General features: G+C 41.9%; 1 protein-coding gene across 3 annotated transcripts in view; it reads right to left on the bottom strand.

Moving 5' to 3' along the window:
- The window catches only part of KCNJ16 (potassium inwardly rectifying channel subfamily J member 16), a 52,858-nt gene extending 35,028 nt beyond the window's left edge, over positions 1 to 17,830 (bottom strand). For all 3 annotated transcript variants that reach the window (XM_059998593.1, XM_059998596.1, XM_059998594.1), the window contains exon 1: positions 17,701 to 17,830. The gene's annotated coding sequence lies outside the window, so the exon portion shown is untranslated. The remainder of the gene's footprint in view (positions 1 to 17,700) is intronic.
- Between the last annotated feature and the right edge of the window lie 676 nt (positions 17,831 to 18,506).

The raw sequence follows: 18,506 nt of genomic DNA, 5'->3' as shown, positions 1-18,506 counted from the left end.
AATGCTGCCTGTTTTGAACTTGTTTGCAATTTATCCTATTAAGGAGCAAATCTTATTATATATCATTCCTCAACCTAACTTTTGATTATTTGCCCCAAAGACATAAATGCTGTTCCTTGCCCGCCCGTCCCCGCCCCCTGGCCTTTTTACTACGTTCAAGGCGGTTACTATGAAGACAGGCTGGGACCTGGGACGCTCTGCTGCAGGGCTTGCACCTGGACAGACGTCTCCTTGAGCAACAAGCTACAAAGGAATTATGAGGGACTAAAAATAACTGCGTGCATGCGCAGTCGGGGCAAATTATGGCCAGTAAGATACAAAAAGGCCAAAACGCAACTGTCACCTCTCCCCTTGTGAGGTGTCGGGAGCAAAAGCACGGCGCCACGCGGGACCCCTGCACGCAGCACCGTGAAGCGGGTGGGCAGACCTCCTCAGCCAACCACTCCGGCCCAACACACTGCCCCGCCTCCACCCTTACCCCGTTTAAGCTCACCCCCCCCGCCCCCCCCCCCGCGGGGGGATGGAGCAAGGTTACGCATTACTTGCTTTCGCCCCCTCCTGCTGCAGGCCAAGTCCCCGTAAAGCCTTGTCTGATTCCCTCATTGGGCCTCTTACCAATTTCTACTGATTAAAGAGGTCGGTAACAAATAGGCTATTCGCACATTTATGATTTACAAGACATAATGCCAGTCCACAGGGAGTTAGTAAGCTGTTTAGAGGACTAGCTATAGCGAACAGGAGATAATCACTGCTATTGTATTTTTATTTCAGGTATGTTTCGACTAACAGTCAAATGAGTGGGAAACGGTCCTGGCTGACGGTTGATGAGCAGAAAACGGAATAGAAACCAGGATGAATTCAAAGGCGGGTGCGCTCCTTGTTGCTTGATTTCATCTGGGAAAGCGTCATGTAAAAGGCGGATTTGGCTCTAACGTTGAGACACCTGCTTAGATAGGTGACTTAAGTGGGAGAGGACTTACATACTTCAGAAGGGAGGAAAGGACGCAGCATTGGTGTAAAGTGAGAGAGAGAAATGGTGGCAGAGAGGGCCAAGCCCCAAACGGCAAAACTTTGACCTGCCTGGCTGAGGGCTTTGAGTCTTTTTTCCGTAGCCACAATCTGCTAAACGATATTTCTGAACAAGGCTTTGGGCACATTTTTGGCCATCGAGGCAAACGAAATGGATCACACTTCCATTCTTCAGTTTCTCTGTTTGACACATTTAGCAAAATTACACGGTCCTTTATCCATTTCCTGGTCATTTAGGTAGATAAATCATAGACTGCTGAAGAGAGACTATAGAATTTGATCATTCACAATGGCAGCTCTGGGCTTTTAAGTGCCTTTAACATATGAATATGATAAATGAACCCAATGAATTCAACTCAGTCTGTAAGTAGCACTATTAGCCTAAATTAGGTCCATAATTCAGCCCAGAAAAGAAAAGTACCTGGGAAAATAAACTCCAAGGGTTTCTACTGACCTCAGTTACCCATATAATGTGTCGATTTTATCCAGCCAAAGTGTAACAAAGATGATCTGTTTTCTACTAGCTAAAGGTCTGTGAGAAGGCACACAGTGTTTTGCGTAGACTTTCCCCCTTATCTTAGAGCTTTCAAGCCTGTAGCATTTTCTTTCAAGGGAAAAACAAAAACCTCAGAACAATTACCCCATTCAATTATAAAATCACTGCCATCAGCCTTTCTACCACTGACCCTTTGGACAGAAGCAGAAAGAGCAGGTTCTGCCTAGATCGAGTTGCCCTGCTTTACCAGCACAAATACTTTGGCAGGAAGATAAGTATGTGATTAAATTCAAGGTGGAGCCTAAAAAAATAAATGTTTGAGCAAATGATTGAACAGCTTTCTTGCTGTGCGAAGAGGCAGCTGAGGCTGGACAGAAGTAGCCACCACCAGTCCCAGTCAGATCTCTTTGCTTAAAGCCCCGGGACATTAGGACTAGACCTCGGGTGATAGGCGCAGTTCCTGCCAGGGTTGTGGAGTGCTAGAGTATCACATTCTGCCTTTATCGTGAGTGTGATGTGACGAGAGATTCTAAACAGAGTTAGTCAGAGCTGTGTGTTCTCTGTAAACAGTGAAGTAACTAGCTTTTAACTTTTTACCTACATATAGATTTGGTAAACAGATATGATAACCTTCTGAAAAAAGAATGCTACACACGGTGGTAAGTCTCGTTTATAGCTCAGTATTTTCCCTTCTTACTAGCCAAGCAAGTTTATTAGCGTGCCCTCCGGTTGTAGACTACCACAGTTATGGAAACCCTGCAGTTTTATTTTACACTTTAGTAACATAAGGTGGTTTTTTTTTCCTCATTGTCTCCTCCAAGTCAAGAATCCCACCTTTGGGAACTATTGGAGCAAATAAACAAAAAGACCCATGGCTTACGTGGCTGTTTCTCTTCAGACTTCAGGAATCTGGGCAGATGGAGTGTTGAATGAAAGCAGGCATACTAAGGTTCTCGTTCCTGGCAGTTAAAATTCATGTACAAATTATGCAAGGCTCTTAATTTGATCTAAAAACAAAAACTCAGGTGGTCAACTCATGTGGCTTAAATCACCCAATTCCTGTCATAGAACACTTCCCACACCCCCCCCCTAGAGAGCCAAATAAATAAGGATAGTAGGACCCCAAGCTTATAGCACGGTGCCTGGCACACAGTAGGACTTTAACAAGTGTTCTCTACTGTTGTAGGTCCAAGAAGAGGGCGAGCAGAGGAATCACAAGGAGAAATGGGCTTGATTTGCCTGTTCCTATCTCTACACTCCATGTAGCCACAGAAGACCAACTTTGAAACGCTTTGATGGACACGAGGCTAAAAAATTTTCTTCATTGAGTTTTCAAATTGAATTTATAGGTTATTTTAAACTGAAGACTTAACTTACTAAGCCATATTAAGACCTATAAATTTTAAGTAATTCAAGACATGGAACTAAAATTGGCCATCGGGCAAAGCTATTATGACTCAAATGCCAGAATCCCGTGAACAAACAACAAATAAAATGCTGGTGACAGAGGTCATGCCCCCTCCATGAGCTTTTATTAAAGTTCCTAGCAGAAAAAGACACCACCACCTGACTTCATTTATGGAGGACCAAATTCATTAAATGAGCTAGAATTAACCTTCTTAATGAAATTCACTCCCCTGGGAAGGTCAACATTTCTAAAGCGTTTGTTTGCTGTGTATTCGCTGTTTCATATTCTTGCCACCCAAAACTCTATCACTGACCCAATTTAAAGAGAAACAGAAGTTTGACGGTGGCGAGGTGCCTTGGCCTATACGTTCCCCTGGTTTGCAAACTCGAATGTGGATCCGAATCACCTGGAAGGTTTGTCAGATACACTGGACTCTAACCCCACAGCTGCCGAGTCCGTAGGTCTGAGATGGAGCCTGAGAATTTGCATTTTTTACAAGTTCCCAGTTGATTCTGATGCTTCTAGGGCCAGGACACACTTTGAGAACCTCTAGCCTAAATCACATAGGGCATAACGGGCACAGTCTAGATTAAAACCCATGTCTGTCTGATTCTACAATACAAACCGATTGCACGCTGAGAAATCACCTGTTACCCTCTCCTGCAGAGACGGAAGAGAAAAGGAGGGCCTGTAGGATTTGCACGCTTTTTGAAAGAGGAATGGAGCTGGAGCCGAAACCCTGGAGTCTGAGGTCCCCTGGGTGCCATGTATGGCTTCACTGACCTGAGCCTAAGCATTCCCATCACTATAGTAAGAATTCTACTGCTTTACTCTCACCTCTCCCTCACCTCACAGAGTCCTTTTGAAGATAAGATGTGATCACTGTTGTAAAAGCATTTTCTGAGCTTTGAAGTGCTACCCACAAATGTTTGTTATTTTCATTAGGAATCAAATAAGACAAAGAGTAAAACAAGAAAAACAAAAATATGTGAGTGAAGGATCTGGTCTTTAGTTTAAAAGCCGAGACTACGCAAAAGGAAATGCCAAGCGCAACAGAGAAGTTTATTAGAACCTTCAGGAAGTCAGGGATCTTTAACATGAACGCACTAACAGTCTTAAGGGTAGGGCAACTACCAAATTTTTCCAACAGTTTTTGTTTTCAACTTAAGAAGTAAACATCCTATTTCTTCAAGAGACATTTTTATGATGAATCCTGGAAAATGATTAATAAATAATGATTCTCATGTAATTATTTTTAAATAGTAAAAATGTAATGCTAACAGCTTTCTTTCTTTGGAAGTATAGTTTTTTTCTTTCAGAGAATACTGAAAATATTTCACCATTAAAAATACAATTTCATTATATGCTGATCACTGGCTTTGTTGGATGCTTTCTCAAAATATAAATTTGACTTCATTTGTAATAAATGGCGGAACCAGTGAAATACAGGATCTGCTATGCCGTAAATAGTTAACACAGGTGACTTCATGTCACTCACTGTTACTCTTAATTAATTTTAATGCAAGAGTGAAAACTAAGGCTGCTTCTACTTTCTCCATGAAAACTGCCATTGTAAATATTTGCATATCACGAGCAGTGGCTTCTAACTAATGAAGTTAATATTCACTGGCACAAAGAAGGGGTCTATTTTATACTGAATTAAGTAAAGGGAGACTTTCTACTCTAAACTAAGAACTCTGTCAAGGCCCATTGGGCTCTACTTTTATCATATTCTTCCCCTCGAACAAATGGCTTGTTTGGTATTAGTTCAACACTTGGTATTGAAGCCGACAGATTTCCATATGTCATCAGGACCATAAAGAACGATTGTATTTTCCCCCATCAATGAATTATTACTTTCCTTAGATTGGCTATTATATTCGCTTTATGAAGTGAAGTCCTTAGTGATTTACGGTGTCAAAATTCTGTTTGTGTTGATTAACTTTTTTGCGTGTTTATTAACTTTTGATGGAAATGACAGATGCTTGTGCTGGTGCAGCTGGGCTTCTGCCTGTTAAATAGAGCACAGATATCTTCTTTTCTGTTTCTGATTTGCTTTTTATTCTTTAAATGCCTTTGATAGAGAAAGCACAACTTAATATTTGGCGTGCAAAATAGAATACTTCAAAGAAACCAGTAACCAGAGAGCAGAGAGCAGGGTTCAGGGGGAAGGGTTTGATTCTATTTTATCATTTCAATGCCTGAGCATTCCTCAGGCTTTCACTCTGAGTTGCATACAGAGGTTTCTTGAATGTTAGGTGTATGACCCAAATTATGTGTCACTATAATTTAGCGTTACTAACAATCACACAGATGTGAATTTATGGGGAATTGAGGTTCTTTAGAGGGTGTGGGTTAATGCTTTAAAACACTTATTATAGAGAAAGGCTGCCTGGTCCAAAATCAGCTATGCCACTTACTAGCTGTGTGACCTTGGGAACATTTCATGGCCTCTCTGTGCTCCTGTTTCCTTAACTGTAAAAATAAAGTTTCTCGTGGGGGTGGAAGGAGGAATACTTGTAATGCACTTAGAACAATGCACAGCATGTAGTTAGCACCCTGTGTTTGTTAAATAAAAACCAGGCAGTAAATTGAAAACGTTATTTCTGCCGTGAAATGACACATGCTCCTTTGTTATTGGTAAGTGAAACATCCCATAAGTTTCTTCATGTAGTCTCGTATCATTCAGGGAAGATTCAGCAGAAATACCTTCTTTCCATGACTTTGGTAACAGGACATTTGGGATATGGACACAAACCCTTCACAGACGGATGAGGCCACCTATCCTTGTGACACCATCTTTGTGATACAGAGAAAACATGATGTCTTTGAAATATACCAAATCTACCCTATTAGACAGCAGCAAAGGAAGAGAAACTGAGGCAGATTGAGCTGTTAGTCAAACATAATCTAATAAGGAAATAGAGAAGATTTATACAAGATGGTGACGATAAAGCAGAAGCTTTCGTAGTATCGTTTTGGCATAGCATTTTGAAGCTATTTCCTATCTTCATTGCTTTTCTCTACATTTTTCATTGTCAAGGAATTTTGCTACCGGTCAAGAAACTTCTTCATATATCTCCGGGTTTCTTTCCTCAGGTTAAAAGACGGGTAAGTTATACTTAAGCAAAACAAACATTGTCTCTGTGGAAAAACGGTTGGTGACTTAAGTAAGCATACATAATTACGCAAACCAAAAGATCTGGGTTAGTGTAGAGATCTGGTTGCTATCCGTTCAGCACCACCACTCGCCCAAGTGAACTGAGATAAAGACAAGGGTATCTCGGGGAATATACATTTATTAAAATATCTAGAACACATTTCGTCTCCAGTTTTTACTTTTTCTAAGTAGAGGTAATCTAATGTCAAATAGCCAAAATGAGACCCTGCAAGGCCATTAAAAACGTAACACTTCCAAAGCTTGTTCATGTGTGTTGTTCTCACTCTGTGCTTGTGTCCCACCACACCAAGTAGTTCTATTACAACACACGTCGGACTGGATGAAGACTCTCTCCCACCATACCGTTAGCTCTTTGGAGACAGGAACTGTGTTTCAATCATTTGTTTTATATTCTGAATGGCAGGCGTCACGGGCGGTAGGTTTGGATCGTATCAGTTTAGCTAAACTGGGACTACACGTTCCAGAATTCCATTTCCTTCATAGTCCCAGGTTAGCCTGGGCCATGGGAGACATTCTGCACGACATCTGTAAGGTGGAAGTAAACCAACAGCTGTATTCTCTTTACACCGGAAGGTCGGCACAGGGCACGAGGCACTGTGGGACTTCACACAGGTTGGCACGGCTAACGTGTTGGCACAGAGCAGCAGGTGAGCCCATGGTTCCTGCTGGGCTTCTTCCTTCAGCTTCTGCGGCTCCTGGGTTACATGGCGGGGGGCAGCCTCTTCCCCTCTGGACACCCCCATGATCTCACTGGAAGCTCCAAGGATGTGAGAGATGAACGTGAGCTTCATTTCATCCTGGTGGCTTCTGGCTAATCTTTGCCGGTTCTCACCTGCTGTCCTCCTTTACCTCACGTCCACCTGTGCTGCCAGCTGCCTGCCTTGCAGCTTCCGGCTGCAGCACCAGAGGTGTCACCCATTATATAAGATCAAATAGTAGCATAAGTCATATATATACACATATAAATACCTAATAGGGTTGGTTACCTGGGTTTGATTAGAAAAGCAGAGCCACTAGAGGAATGTGTGTGTGTGTGTGTGTGTGTGTGTGTGTATTTTTTTCTCCTATATACATAATATAGATTTATTTTTATATATAGTATATGTATTTATTTATATATGTAAATATACACACACTTAATATATACATACACTATTAAGTGTTTGTTGAAGGAATGTAGAAATAAATGATGGGAATATTTTTGTTTTATAGATGAGGAAACTGACAAGGGAGAACTACTTACTGTCCAATAAGAATAAATACATAACGATCCTAAGACTGAAGGTAACTGACTTTGAGCCCAGTGTTCTTTCCAGCACCATGATGCCCCGTTTAGTCTATCTAGTCATCCCTTGGTATACAGAGGAGCTGCGTCTTTGCAGCTGAATCCCCGATCCCATCTCAAGCGCTCCATTCAGGTGTGAAAAAAACTATTCTGACCACGTGCTCCCTAAATAGAGTGGCAGCAAGTTAATATCCACGCAGTTTAGGACAATAAAGCACTGCGAATGGACAGCCTGGGAAGAAAATAGAGCCCCGATGAGCATTCATTAAGTTATTTGCGTTAGAAAGAGTTCTATGTCTTGGAAAAAGCCCACCTTGCAGGAGAATCAAAGAGTCCTCTGTAAAGCAGAAAAACACCAGGGATTAGCTTCTTCTGTCTCTTCTCTGTTCTCTACATTTTCTATTAAATCCTTCTCCTTTCCCAGAATCAGTCACAGGTCATGAATGGGCAAATAGTTCAGTCTTAGAACTAGCGTTGCGTGTGATTTGGGGGAGAAGGGTAAACCCTACAAAAAGCCTCCCCAGGTGACATACTGCTAGGTCACACCACTTCTCTAGCCCAGGTGTCACCACCCTGCCTCAGTTCCTACACCAGCACCCTAGATTGCAGCCACACTGAACTTCTCACATTTTCCCAAACATGTTCGGTTCTTTGTAGATCAGGCAGACATTCCTTTTCTCTTCAAGCTGAAACCCAGTGTTGCCTCCACGGTAAAGCTTCCCTCAACTTCCCAGCAAAGGTGACTTTTCTGCCCATGTCCTTTCTGGATAGGCTTTATCTTTCCCATTGGCAAGGAACGGATGGAGTTATCTTTATATACCCTAGTGCCCAGTGCAATGAGTACTGTGCACACACTTAGAGGAACAGAGATGCATTTGTTCAAGTCGTGAAACCGAAGTGTAAAAGATGACACAACGTGCTGTCTCCTGAGTGGCGATGTGATTACTGAACGCTATTATTTTGATGCCCAAAATAACCAGGTCCACGATATAGTTATCACGGTATTACTTTGTGCATGACGAAGACAGCCACTTTTTTCCCACACCAATTCCATGCACAACTGGAGAAACAGTGTCCCTCCTTTATGCCAGCAAAGAACAGGAATGAGGTGACACAAATGTTCAGGAAAAGCACACACCAAATACTGCCTACAGTAATAGAAGGCATGGAAACACGGTCCTGACTCCTGCTGTGAGCGTAAATCATGGTATATTTTACTTCCGTTAGGTTTTGTTTGGGTCTGCTTCTTCATGATTTTGCTTCGTTCAGTTTTGTTTCTCTGAATGTTTCTTTAGCTTTTAAACTCCTGGTGTAAATGGCGTAATCTTATCTCCAACTCAATACTGTTATCTGGTACAGCTAAATAAAAATTTAGTCTTAAGGAAATGAAACCGCCTTCCATTCCCACAAAGCCTAAATTTAAATATGTGTAACTCATAAGTCTTCATTTGCTCGAATTAGCCACACTGCTTTCTCCTTGAGTGTTCTCTAACCACCCACAAGTTGACTCAATTCTGACCTGAAGCAAAGGAGCAAGCTTCTGGATGTGACAATCCTGGCACATAGCTCACAGCCTCTGAGACTCTGGCACCTCCTCAAATGCTAGTTGCAAGTCCAGGGAAGGATTTTATCATGCCATCTATAAACAGAACTCCACAGCACACGACAAGAACACTAAGAGGTCAGTTAATAACCTCACAGTTCGTCAGGAAGGCTGGGTGCCTCTTTCAGGTAAGTGCAAGTTGGTGAGTCTTATGAAGCTCTCGCTCAGCAGACTCAAGGCAGTGGCTCCCACACAGAAGAGCCCTGGATCAGAGACCTACTGACACTTCCGCGGTCCAGCGCTTATGCCGGGTGCCTTGTTTCCTGAGGCTGCTTTGGCTTATTTTCCCAAAGCAGAGACAGCATGTCCTGAATGGCTATTGTCTGGACGGTCTCACAAGAGATAAGTACATAGTTGTGAGAAGACTGCCAAGTCTGTGGGTGAGTAGCTATTTGGGAGGGGTGGATGCGGGCAGAGCCCCTTAGCTAATCAAGTACTAACCTATCCCATGTACTTAACAAAAATCCTCCCTTAACAGCGCTTCTCAAAACTGTCCATTAAAAAAATCTGAAAAACCAAAAGAGAAGTGAGTACATTACCATTATCCCTACCCCAAATCCTAGGAGATCTGAGAACATGACACATCGGACTGAGCCCAAGCTCAAAATATTCCAGTCTTATGCGTTTTCTTTAAAATATATACTGCATTACAAAAATAATTACGTAACCTGCTTATCACTTAAATGATTTAGTTTGTCTATTCTCCATCCAAACTGTTGAGTTAAATTAAGGCTTCAAAAAGATACACCATGTTTACCTTGTGGCTTCTCAAAGCTCCTGGCATGTTGCTACTACTGTGAACATAGTCATTGGGGGGCAGGCCTCATACATATGAAAAATAAACTACACATACTCAACCATAAAAAAGAAAGAAAACATGCCATTCGTAGCAACATGAATGGGCCTAGAGATTATCATACTAAGTGAAGTTAAGTCAGAAGGAGAAAGACAAATACCATATGATACCACTTATACGTGGAATCTAATTTTAAAAATGACATAAATGAACTTATTTACAAAACAGAAACAGACTTATAGATATAAAAAACAGACTTATGGTTACCAAAGGGGAAATGTAGGGGGGAGGGATAAGTCAGGAGCCTGGGATTAACACACTACTATTAATAACCAACAAGGACCCCCTGTATAGCACAGGGAACTCTACTCAATATACTGTGACGACCTATATGAGAAAAGAATCTGAAAAAGAATGAATATGCGTATGACTGAATAACTTGCTGCACACCTGAAACTAACACAACGTTGTAAATCAACTATACGCCAATAAAATTTTTTAAAAAAGAAAAAATATAAACTACACAAAAATCTAGGAGAGAATATATAGTAGCTGAAATATATGGTTTAGAAAGTGAAGCTAAGAGACAATGCCATTAGAAGGCTGGACTGTGGTGTCTTTTTCTTTGCCTGAATTAAAGGAAATCATTTTCTCTCTGTCCAGTTTGCCTTATTAAAAAATTGTAGCACTGCAAATGCTGTATTAAATTACTGGATGCTTCTATACAAAAACGACGGTAGTTTTAGGCGTCTCCATCTTATGGGATCTTAAGTGTACATAACGAGTAAAATACAGTTAATTTCTTTTACAGAAACTGAAGCTTCAAGCTTAGAATGTCTAATATGGCAAAATACAATCATAGCGAAGGTGCCCTGTGTTCCTGGGGTGGGTTACTTTATGTGTCACTTTGGCCAGGCCATGGGGCCCGGTTGTTTGGTCAAACACCATTCTGGATGTTGTTGTGAAGATGCTTGTTAGATGTGATGAACATTTATGATCTGTAGACTTTTTTTTTTTTTTTGCGGTACGCGGGCCTCTCACCGCTGTGGCCTCTCCCGTTGCGGAGCAACAGGCTCCGGACGCGCAGGCTCAGCGGCCATGGCTCACGGGCCCAGCCGCTCCGCGACATGTGGGATCTTCCCGGACCGGGGCACGAACCCGAGTCCCCTGCATCGGCAGGCGGACCCCCAACCACTGCGCCACCAGGGAAGCCCCAGATCTGTAGATTTTAAGTAAAGTATTGATAGATGACCCTCCCTAGTGAGTGTGGGCCTCATCCAACAGGTGAAGGGATTATGAGCAAAGACTGAGGTTTCCCAAAGGAGCTAGAAGCAGCAGCTCTGCCTCAAGGCTGCAGCATACCTGAGTTTCCTGCCTACTGGCCTAGCCTGCAAATTTTGCACATTTTGGACGCAAGACTGCAATATTAACTCTTAATTTCCAGATTGCCAGCCTAGCCTACAGATTTCAGACTTGCCAGCCCTCGCAAACATAGGACCCCTTCCTCATATTACATCTCTTCCTACCTCTCCTTCTCTCTCTATATATGTATCCTACTGGTTCTATTTCTCTGGATGACCCTGATACAGTTACCAAACTACAGGGGAAAGAAAACAATAATTCTAAGGGAACTGTCAGAGTAAGCTTCTGGCAAGAAAAAATCTCGTAAAAGAGCTCATAGTAAAAACAATATTTCAGTGCCTGAAAGCTCTGAATTCCAAAAGCACACCCAGGACAAGGGCAACATGCCACAGATTTATCTATCACCTTATTGCCTTCGTGAAGAAAAGCTCAATTCGTTGGTGTGCTCGTCCCATCTCATGTCATCATGGTACTAGGCCACTGAATTGCCCTTAATTATTTACAGATCCGCCTTTTTCTGCCAGACCGAGGGCAAGGACCAGGTCTTTGTTATCTTGGTACCAGACCCAATAAATGATTATTGATTGCATTGGAACACGGTTCTAATTTAAAATGGAGTATAATGAAAAATGAAAATTCATTGTGATGAAATATGTTTTTGTCATGTGTGCTGGAACATACTTTTTTCTTTAAAAGAAGAAAGAATAACTGAATGCTTCTTTTTGAGTTAAAAGAATAAATCTTATGGAACATCATCTAAAGCCATGTAACCGTTTGAAGTCTTTAAAACTATACTCATATCTTACCTAAAATCAGAACTTGAGGTGATACTTCTGGACATTGTTAAGATAAAAATCACCTTTTTTATGCGGAACTGTTGGGTAAATCTATTTTGGGGCTGTTTCTTAGATGATTGACTTTTTTCAGTTTTCCTTTGCACCTGTGGACAGCTTCAGGTCTACTTTTGAAAGAGAGTGAATGTGGAGCCAATGTAACTAGAAAACATTTTAAAAGTAAAAGCCTCTTTAAAATGCTATACACATCGTGCGTCGGAATCCTTGATTTTAGAGTAGAAAACCCTGGAGGGACAGGAAGAAAAAAAAAATCGATCCCATCTTTTTCACTGAAGAGCAGCCATAAGAAAAAATAAAGTCATCCATCGCTTATGTTTAAATAACTACAAAGTCCAGGGTACATATGGCCTAAAAATGATGAGAAAAAGAATTCTCCAAGTCTGCTGAGGCTGGCCAGCTAAGAAAGCAGGATGCAAATGTCCCTGCAGAGGGATCCTCCAGTGCAATCCTTACAGGGTGTGGACAAGCCATTCTTTTTTCCTGAAGCTGAGCTCTTGGGCCTAGAAACTCTAACCGATAACAACCGATCTGAGTTTATTTTGACATTCATCGATGCTACATACTGAATGTTTGTATCCTCCCCTAATTCATCTATTGAAATCCTAACCCCCCAATGTGACGGATTTAGGAGGTGGGGCCTTTGGAAGGTGATTAGGTCATGAGGGTGGAGCCCTCAGAGACCTCAGAGAGCTCTCTCGCCTCTTCTGCCATATGAGCACACACTGAGAAGACAGCCCTATATGAACCAGGAAATGGGTCTCACCAGATACCAAATGTTCCAGCGCCTCGATCTTAGACTTCCAGCCTCCAGAACTGTGAGAAATCAATGTTTGTGATTAAACCACCCAGTCTATAGTATTTTTGCATAGCAGCCCTGATGGACTAAAACAATATGCATCTCGGAAGGACTGTTTGTTTAGAGTCCTTTTACTCCCATGGTTTCCAACAAAGTGACCATTTGAAGATGCTAAGACCAGTGGGTGACTTGTTGGTCATTACTTGCTAAAATCTGAGAGAGGGATACATCCTAATCAGAAGAGAGGCATTTGGAGAAAGCCTTCTAACAGTGTTTCACCCAAGAAATCTACATTTGCTGTGTAGTTCCCTGTCTGTTGGCAACAGCTGGCATGAGTTTCCGTGGTGATGAGATTGGTGTGTTCCTTCCAAGTCTCATTGGTTGAGTAGCAGGTCATTAACCTCAGCACAGTCTGGGTGTTAAGATACCTTTTTATCTTTCCATTGGTCAAGCTGGGGGAGCCAGGTCTTCATTTACCCTCATTTCCCACTTCTGTTATTTTGTTTATCACCATCACCTGCCTGCCATACACAATATTTTTCCTAACTATTCAAATCTATACCTACCCTGGTCTTTTCTAACATCTCAAAAAAACATCTCAGACATATTTAGCTTGCAGAATCCTCTCCATCTTGGAAAAAGATCCTGGCACAAAGATGACCTCATCCACTACTACTCTTCCCTCTGTAACTCTGCTTCAGCCACACTGGTCTCCTTGTGGTTTCTCGAATATGCCCAGCACGTCAGAGCTTTGCACTGGCTGTTCTATCTGCCTGAACTGCTCTGTTCCAAGGTATCCACCTTGCCCAATTCCTCACCACCTCCAGGACTTCGACCAAATTTCACCTACTTAGTGAAGCTCTCTCTGACTATCCTATTTAAACATGTAAACCTGTGTCAAGCAGCTTTGGCAATGGTCCCCAGTGATCCCTGCCTCCTGGGGTTCATACTTTTGTGAAATTCCCCCTCCTTGAGGGCCGGCTGGAACAAGTGACTCATTTCTAATCAACAGAATATGGCCAAACTGAGGGGACGTCACGTCCAAGATTAGGCTAGAGAAAGACTCTGCCCTCTGTCTTGCCTGTTTGCTCACTGGAGCTAATGGAAACCAGCTGCCATGTTGGGCGCTGTTTTATGGAGAGGCCCAAGTGGCAAGGAACTGAAGGAGGTCTCTAGCCAACAGCTAGTAGAGACTGAGCCCCCCATCCAACTGCCCCAGAAGAGCCAAACCCCGCCAAGTACCATGTGATTAAGCTTGGAAGAGAATCCTCCCCCGGGCGAGGCTTGAGATGCCTGCGGTCCCACTGGACTCTGTGTCTGCAGCCTGACAGACCCTGGTCCAGAGGACCCAGATAAGCCTGGCTTCCTGACCAACACAAACTCGGCGATAACAGATGTTCGTTGTTCTAAAATAACTCATGCAATATTCTCACTCCTCCACCTCTCACACCTAATTTCCTCCCCTACTGTTTTCCTCCATAAAGACTTATCACCTTCGACGTGCAATTTCTTTTACTTATAGATAGTCTCCGTCAACATCTACCAAAATACAAGATTCATGAAGGCAGGGACTTTTGTCTTTTTCTTTTCATCAATATATTTTTGATGTCTAATTATTGCGTGGCACACAGTAGTCAATCAATAAATATGTTAAATAGATGAAGTGCTGTATCAACTCAATGACAAATTATCTGTTTTTCCTCCTTCACTAATGTTAAGTTCCCTAAGGAAAATGGTTTCATTGCGATAAATCATCTCCCACTGAACCCTCCTTCTTTAGGACTGTTTTATATTTAATAAATATTTGTTGAGAGGATCAATCAGTGAATAAATTAGAGAAAAGTGGCTTTTTTCGCTAAGTGCAACAACAATCAAATCAGGGAAATGACCAGATGACCCATTAACTCCATGTTAGCATCTTACAGAGGTCAAGGGCTTGAGACTATGGTGGCGGGGAAAAAAAAAAAAAAAAGAATCAGAATTCTAGAGTTTCTTTTTTCACAGACAAAATGTAGGTCATTGCCTTCTTAAGAACACTAACTTAGTTGTCTCCCATTATTCAAAACAATGGTACTAGCAGGAAAAACAACGAGCAAAATGTCCTCCATGCTGGAAGAACTGCTTTTATCCATGTGACAGAAATGCCTAGGCAAGAAGAGCAGCGTCAGTCATCACCTTATAAAAAGAATCAGGGTAGATTCTTCAGGGTTAAGTCTTCCGCTACCATAGAGTGATGGAGCCGTGATGATAGGTATCCCATCGGTTTGTTGAAACCGATATCTGTGGAGAAAACATCACTCATCGGTTCAAGAGAGAGGGTATTGGTCACCCGTCTGTGTTCTCAGCCACATCCTCAGACAAAGATCATATGTGTGAGATCTTCTGGGGACATTTCCCTTTTGCTGTTTGTATCAAGCCTAATAACTCTTAGCATCATAATGTTAGAAAAGGTAGGATATCATCTGGTAATGAGAAGCACGTGCGTTGTGGAATTCACACCAGACTGAGTTTGAAGCTTAGACCTGAAGAAGTTACGTGACTTTCCCAGAAAACACAGCCAGAAAGTGCAAAACCTAATCTTCATCTATAAAATGAATATAATAGCTCCTTTCAAACTTGTAGTGAAGATCCAGTGAATATCGTATTTAATCATCCAGAACACAGTGAGCACATAAAGGCTTATTTCCCCAAAAGCTACCATAGAAATATTTATAGTCTATGTGATGCCTGAAATAACGACATTTTCTATCCACTGTTCCTAAAGTTGGATTTGAGGCCACTTTTCCTAGAACAAGGAAGTAACTCAAGGATAAATTCATAGGGGACAAAAGCTAAACAGTTTGTTAAATGATGGGTTTTACAAATTCAAAAAAGAAATGATTCAACCAAATCCTTGGTGGTCTTGGTTATAAATATTTATTCTAAATACCCTTTATATATCTGTTGTTTTTCCAAAAACTATACCTTATGCTATTTTCTAACTTTCAACTCATTTATATCCAAGTCTTGACGTGGACTCACCATTCACATGCACAATGGAAAAAACAGATTTTCCAGTGTCCTTTAAAACTCTTGTTCTTTTGCAAATAAAAACCGCACTTATTTAGGAAAATGCATTAGAATAGCATCGTGAGGGCCCCTTCCACTTCAGTCTTTTCTTCCAGTTTCAAATGTTGTCATGGTCTTGTTTTGCGTGGGATTAATGCCTTGATTTTATCACAGTGCTCATGTTCTAAAAATAAACTTAAGCAGGAGTTACATCCATCAGTTACTCTGGTTCTCTCACTGTCTGCCTCTGTCTCTGTTTTTCTCTCTCTGCTGATTTGAACTCTGGACTCTGTTCACCTTTAAACTTATTTTTGGCTTCATTTCAGGAACTCTTAAATGGCATTCCACAAAACAGCTGTGGCTTAGGCATTTCGAGTCACTTTGTTGGTTAAAATCTGACTTAGAGAGTGATTGGTCCACAGTTTCCAAAGTCAAGTGGCAAAGGTTCATTAATATATTGGTTTTTTCTTAAGGGTCTGTCTCTTGTAGCTGTAAGGGTAGTTAGCACAAATACTCCAGTCTTATTTCCCTAATGACCTTTCAGTTCCTATGACTGTATAAGAGGATAATGCAAATGACCAAAATCCATCAGCTTTATAAGAAAAGTTCTGGTTTACCACCTATATCCAGCAACAAGGGAGACAATTTGATTTTTTTAAGATTTTTTTTTAAGTTTTAAAATTAATTAATTTAATTAATTTATTTTCAGCTGCGTTGGGTCTTTGTTGCTGTGCACGGGCTTCCTCTAGTTGCACTGAGTGACGGCTACTCTTCGTTGTGGTGTGCAGGCTTCTCATCGTGGTGGCTTCTCTTGTTGCGGAGCACGGGCTCTAGGCGCACGGGCTTCAGTAGTTGCGGCACGCGGGCTCAGTAGTTGTGGCTCGTGGGCTCTAGAGTGCAGGCTCAGTAGTTGTGGCGCACAGGCCTAGCTGCTCCGTGGCATGTGGGATCTTCCCGGACCAGGGCTCGAACCCGTGTGCCCTGCATTGGCAGGCGGATTCTCAACCACTGTGCCACCAGGGAAGCCCGACAATTTGATTTTATATGTTAAAGAATTCATGGCGTCCAGAGAGCAAGAATTGATAAATCTATAATTTTCTGAATAGATACTCAAAGACAACAGTGGACAAGAAAAAGGCCTTAGAGAAGTTACAATGAACACAACAGGAGAAAATTCTCTACTTTGAATCTATGTTAAAATAAGTCTATATATGTCCGTCCCAATCTCCCAATTCATCCCACAGATACACTAGTATGTATAAAATAGATAACTAGTGAGAACCTGCTGCATAAAAATAAATTAAATTAAATCAATAAATAAGTCTAGAAAAATGGATGTTTTTATTTTCTCTCATATAACTATATACAATTCTTAGAAAAAATTAACCTATTTTTCTTGAAGTTTTTTTAGGGGATGTTTAAACACACATTCCACAGCTTGAAGCCATATATTCATAAATGTATGCATATCTACGGATGCCCTGATTTGCTTTTGATAGAAGTTATAGAATACTCCATCTGGTATTAAATATGGGATAGAAGGAAGTCACTTTTAGATATCTACATCTGCAGTGGCACGTAAGATCTCTTCAGTCAACTCTCTCAAGACCAGTTTGAAACTGTTTTTGACCAAAGTTTCAAAAGAACTCAAGGAATATGACACACAGACTCCTACTTAAAGCCCTTGCATAGGAAATTACATTCTCTTAACTGCATTTAATTCAACACTGATATTTACATTGCTGGATACAAAGCACTGCTGCTTCCTAATCAAAGAGGCCAGCATGAGCAAAACACAGGCTGGATGACTTTGAATAATGACAACAATAGAGCAATGCTTACCTGTGTTCACTCTCTCCATAGAGGATCTATGAGCTGGGTGCTCACAGCTGGGCAATGGTAAAAATGTTCTTTAGTTAATAATACAGGAAAGAAAAGCTCCAGACACCAAGAACCTGGGTTAACCATTGACACTGGTTGGTTCCTACAGTTCCACCCTGGGAATCTACATAGGCAGCCCTTGGCATCTTATAAAGCAGGCAACGGCCGGTCAGCTGAGCCTGAGTTTATGGCTCCACCTCTGTAGCACAGGAGAAAGTACGGGGAGAAGGTCACCCAAGCACACCCGGACTCACTTTTCACTCGGGCTGGGATACAAAGGAGGAAGATTTCCCGGGCCAGGAATATGTTCAGCAATGCCTGTAAGTGACTCAAATATTTACCAACAGGGTTATTGGGAGCTAAGTTTTCAGACTTGGTCAGAGGAATGCACAGAAGCCCTTCCCACAAGAGTTCTCTGTGTACACCTTAGCAGGTCAGAGTTGAGACGGGATGCCAATGAAAACTGAGACAAGGCAACCAGAAACAGCTAAGCAGCCACTCGCCCCTTTATCCAACATGCCTTTAATGATCATTTACCCCGTGCAGCGCAGTTCCAAAGAACCGGCATCCACGCTTGAATAACCCTTGGTAAACAGAAGACAGAGATGGAGGCTAAAGGTTTCCCCCCGCCCCACACGCCAACCTCAAGAACCAGAGTTTAAGACAGAGATGATGAATAAGCCACAGGCTGTTGTCCAGATCCAGAACGTACAATCTGACAGCTCCTCTGCGCCAGCAATTAGTCCTCAGGGATGAAACAAAACATT

This window comes from Delphinus delphis, chromosome 19, assembly GCF_949987515.2.
Source record: "Delphinus delphis chromosome 19, mDelDel1.2, whole genome shotgun sequence".
Lineage (NCBI taxonomy): Eukaryota > Metazoa > Chordata > Mammalia > Artiodactyla > Delphinidae > Delphinus > Delphinus delphis.
The sequence above is the reverse complement of the archived record's forward strand: the minus strand, read 5'-3'. Positions and strand labels throughout refer to the sequence as shown.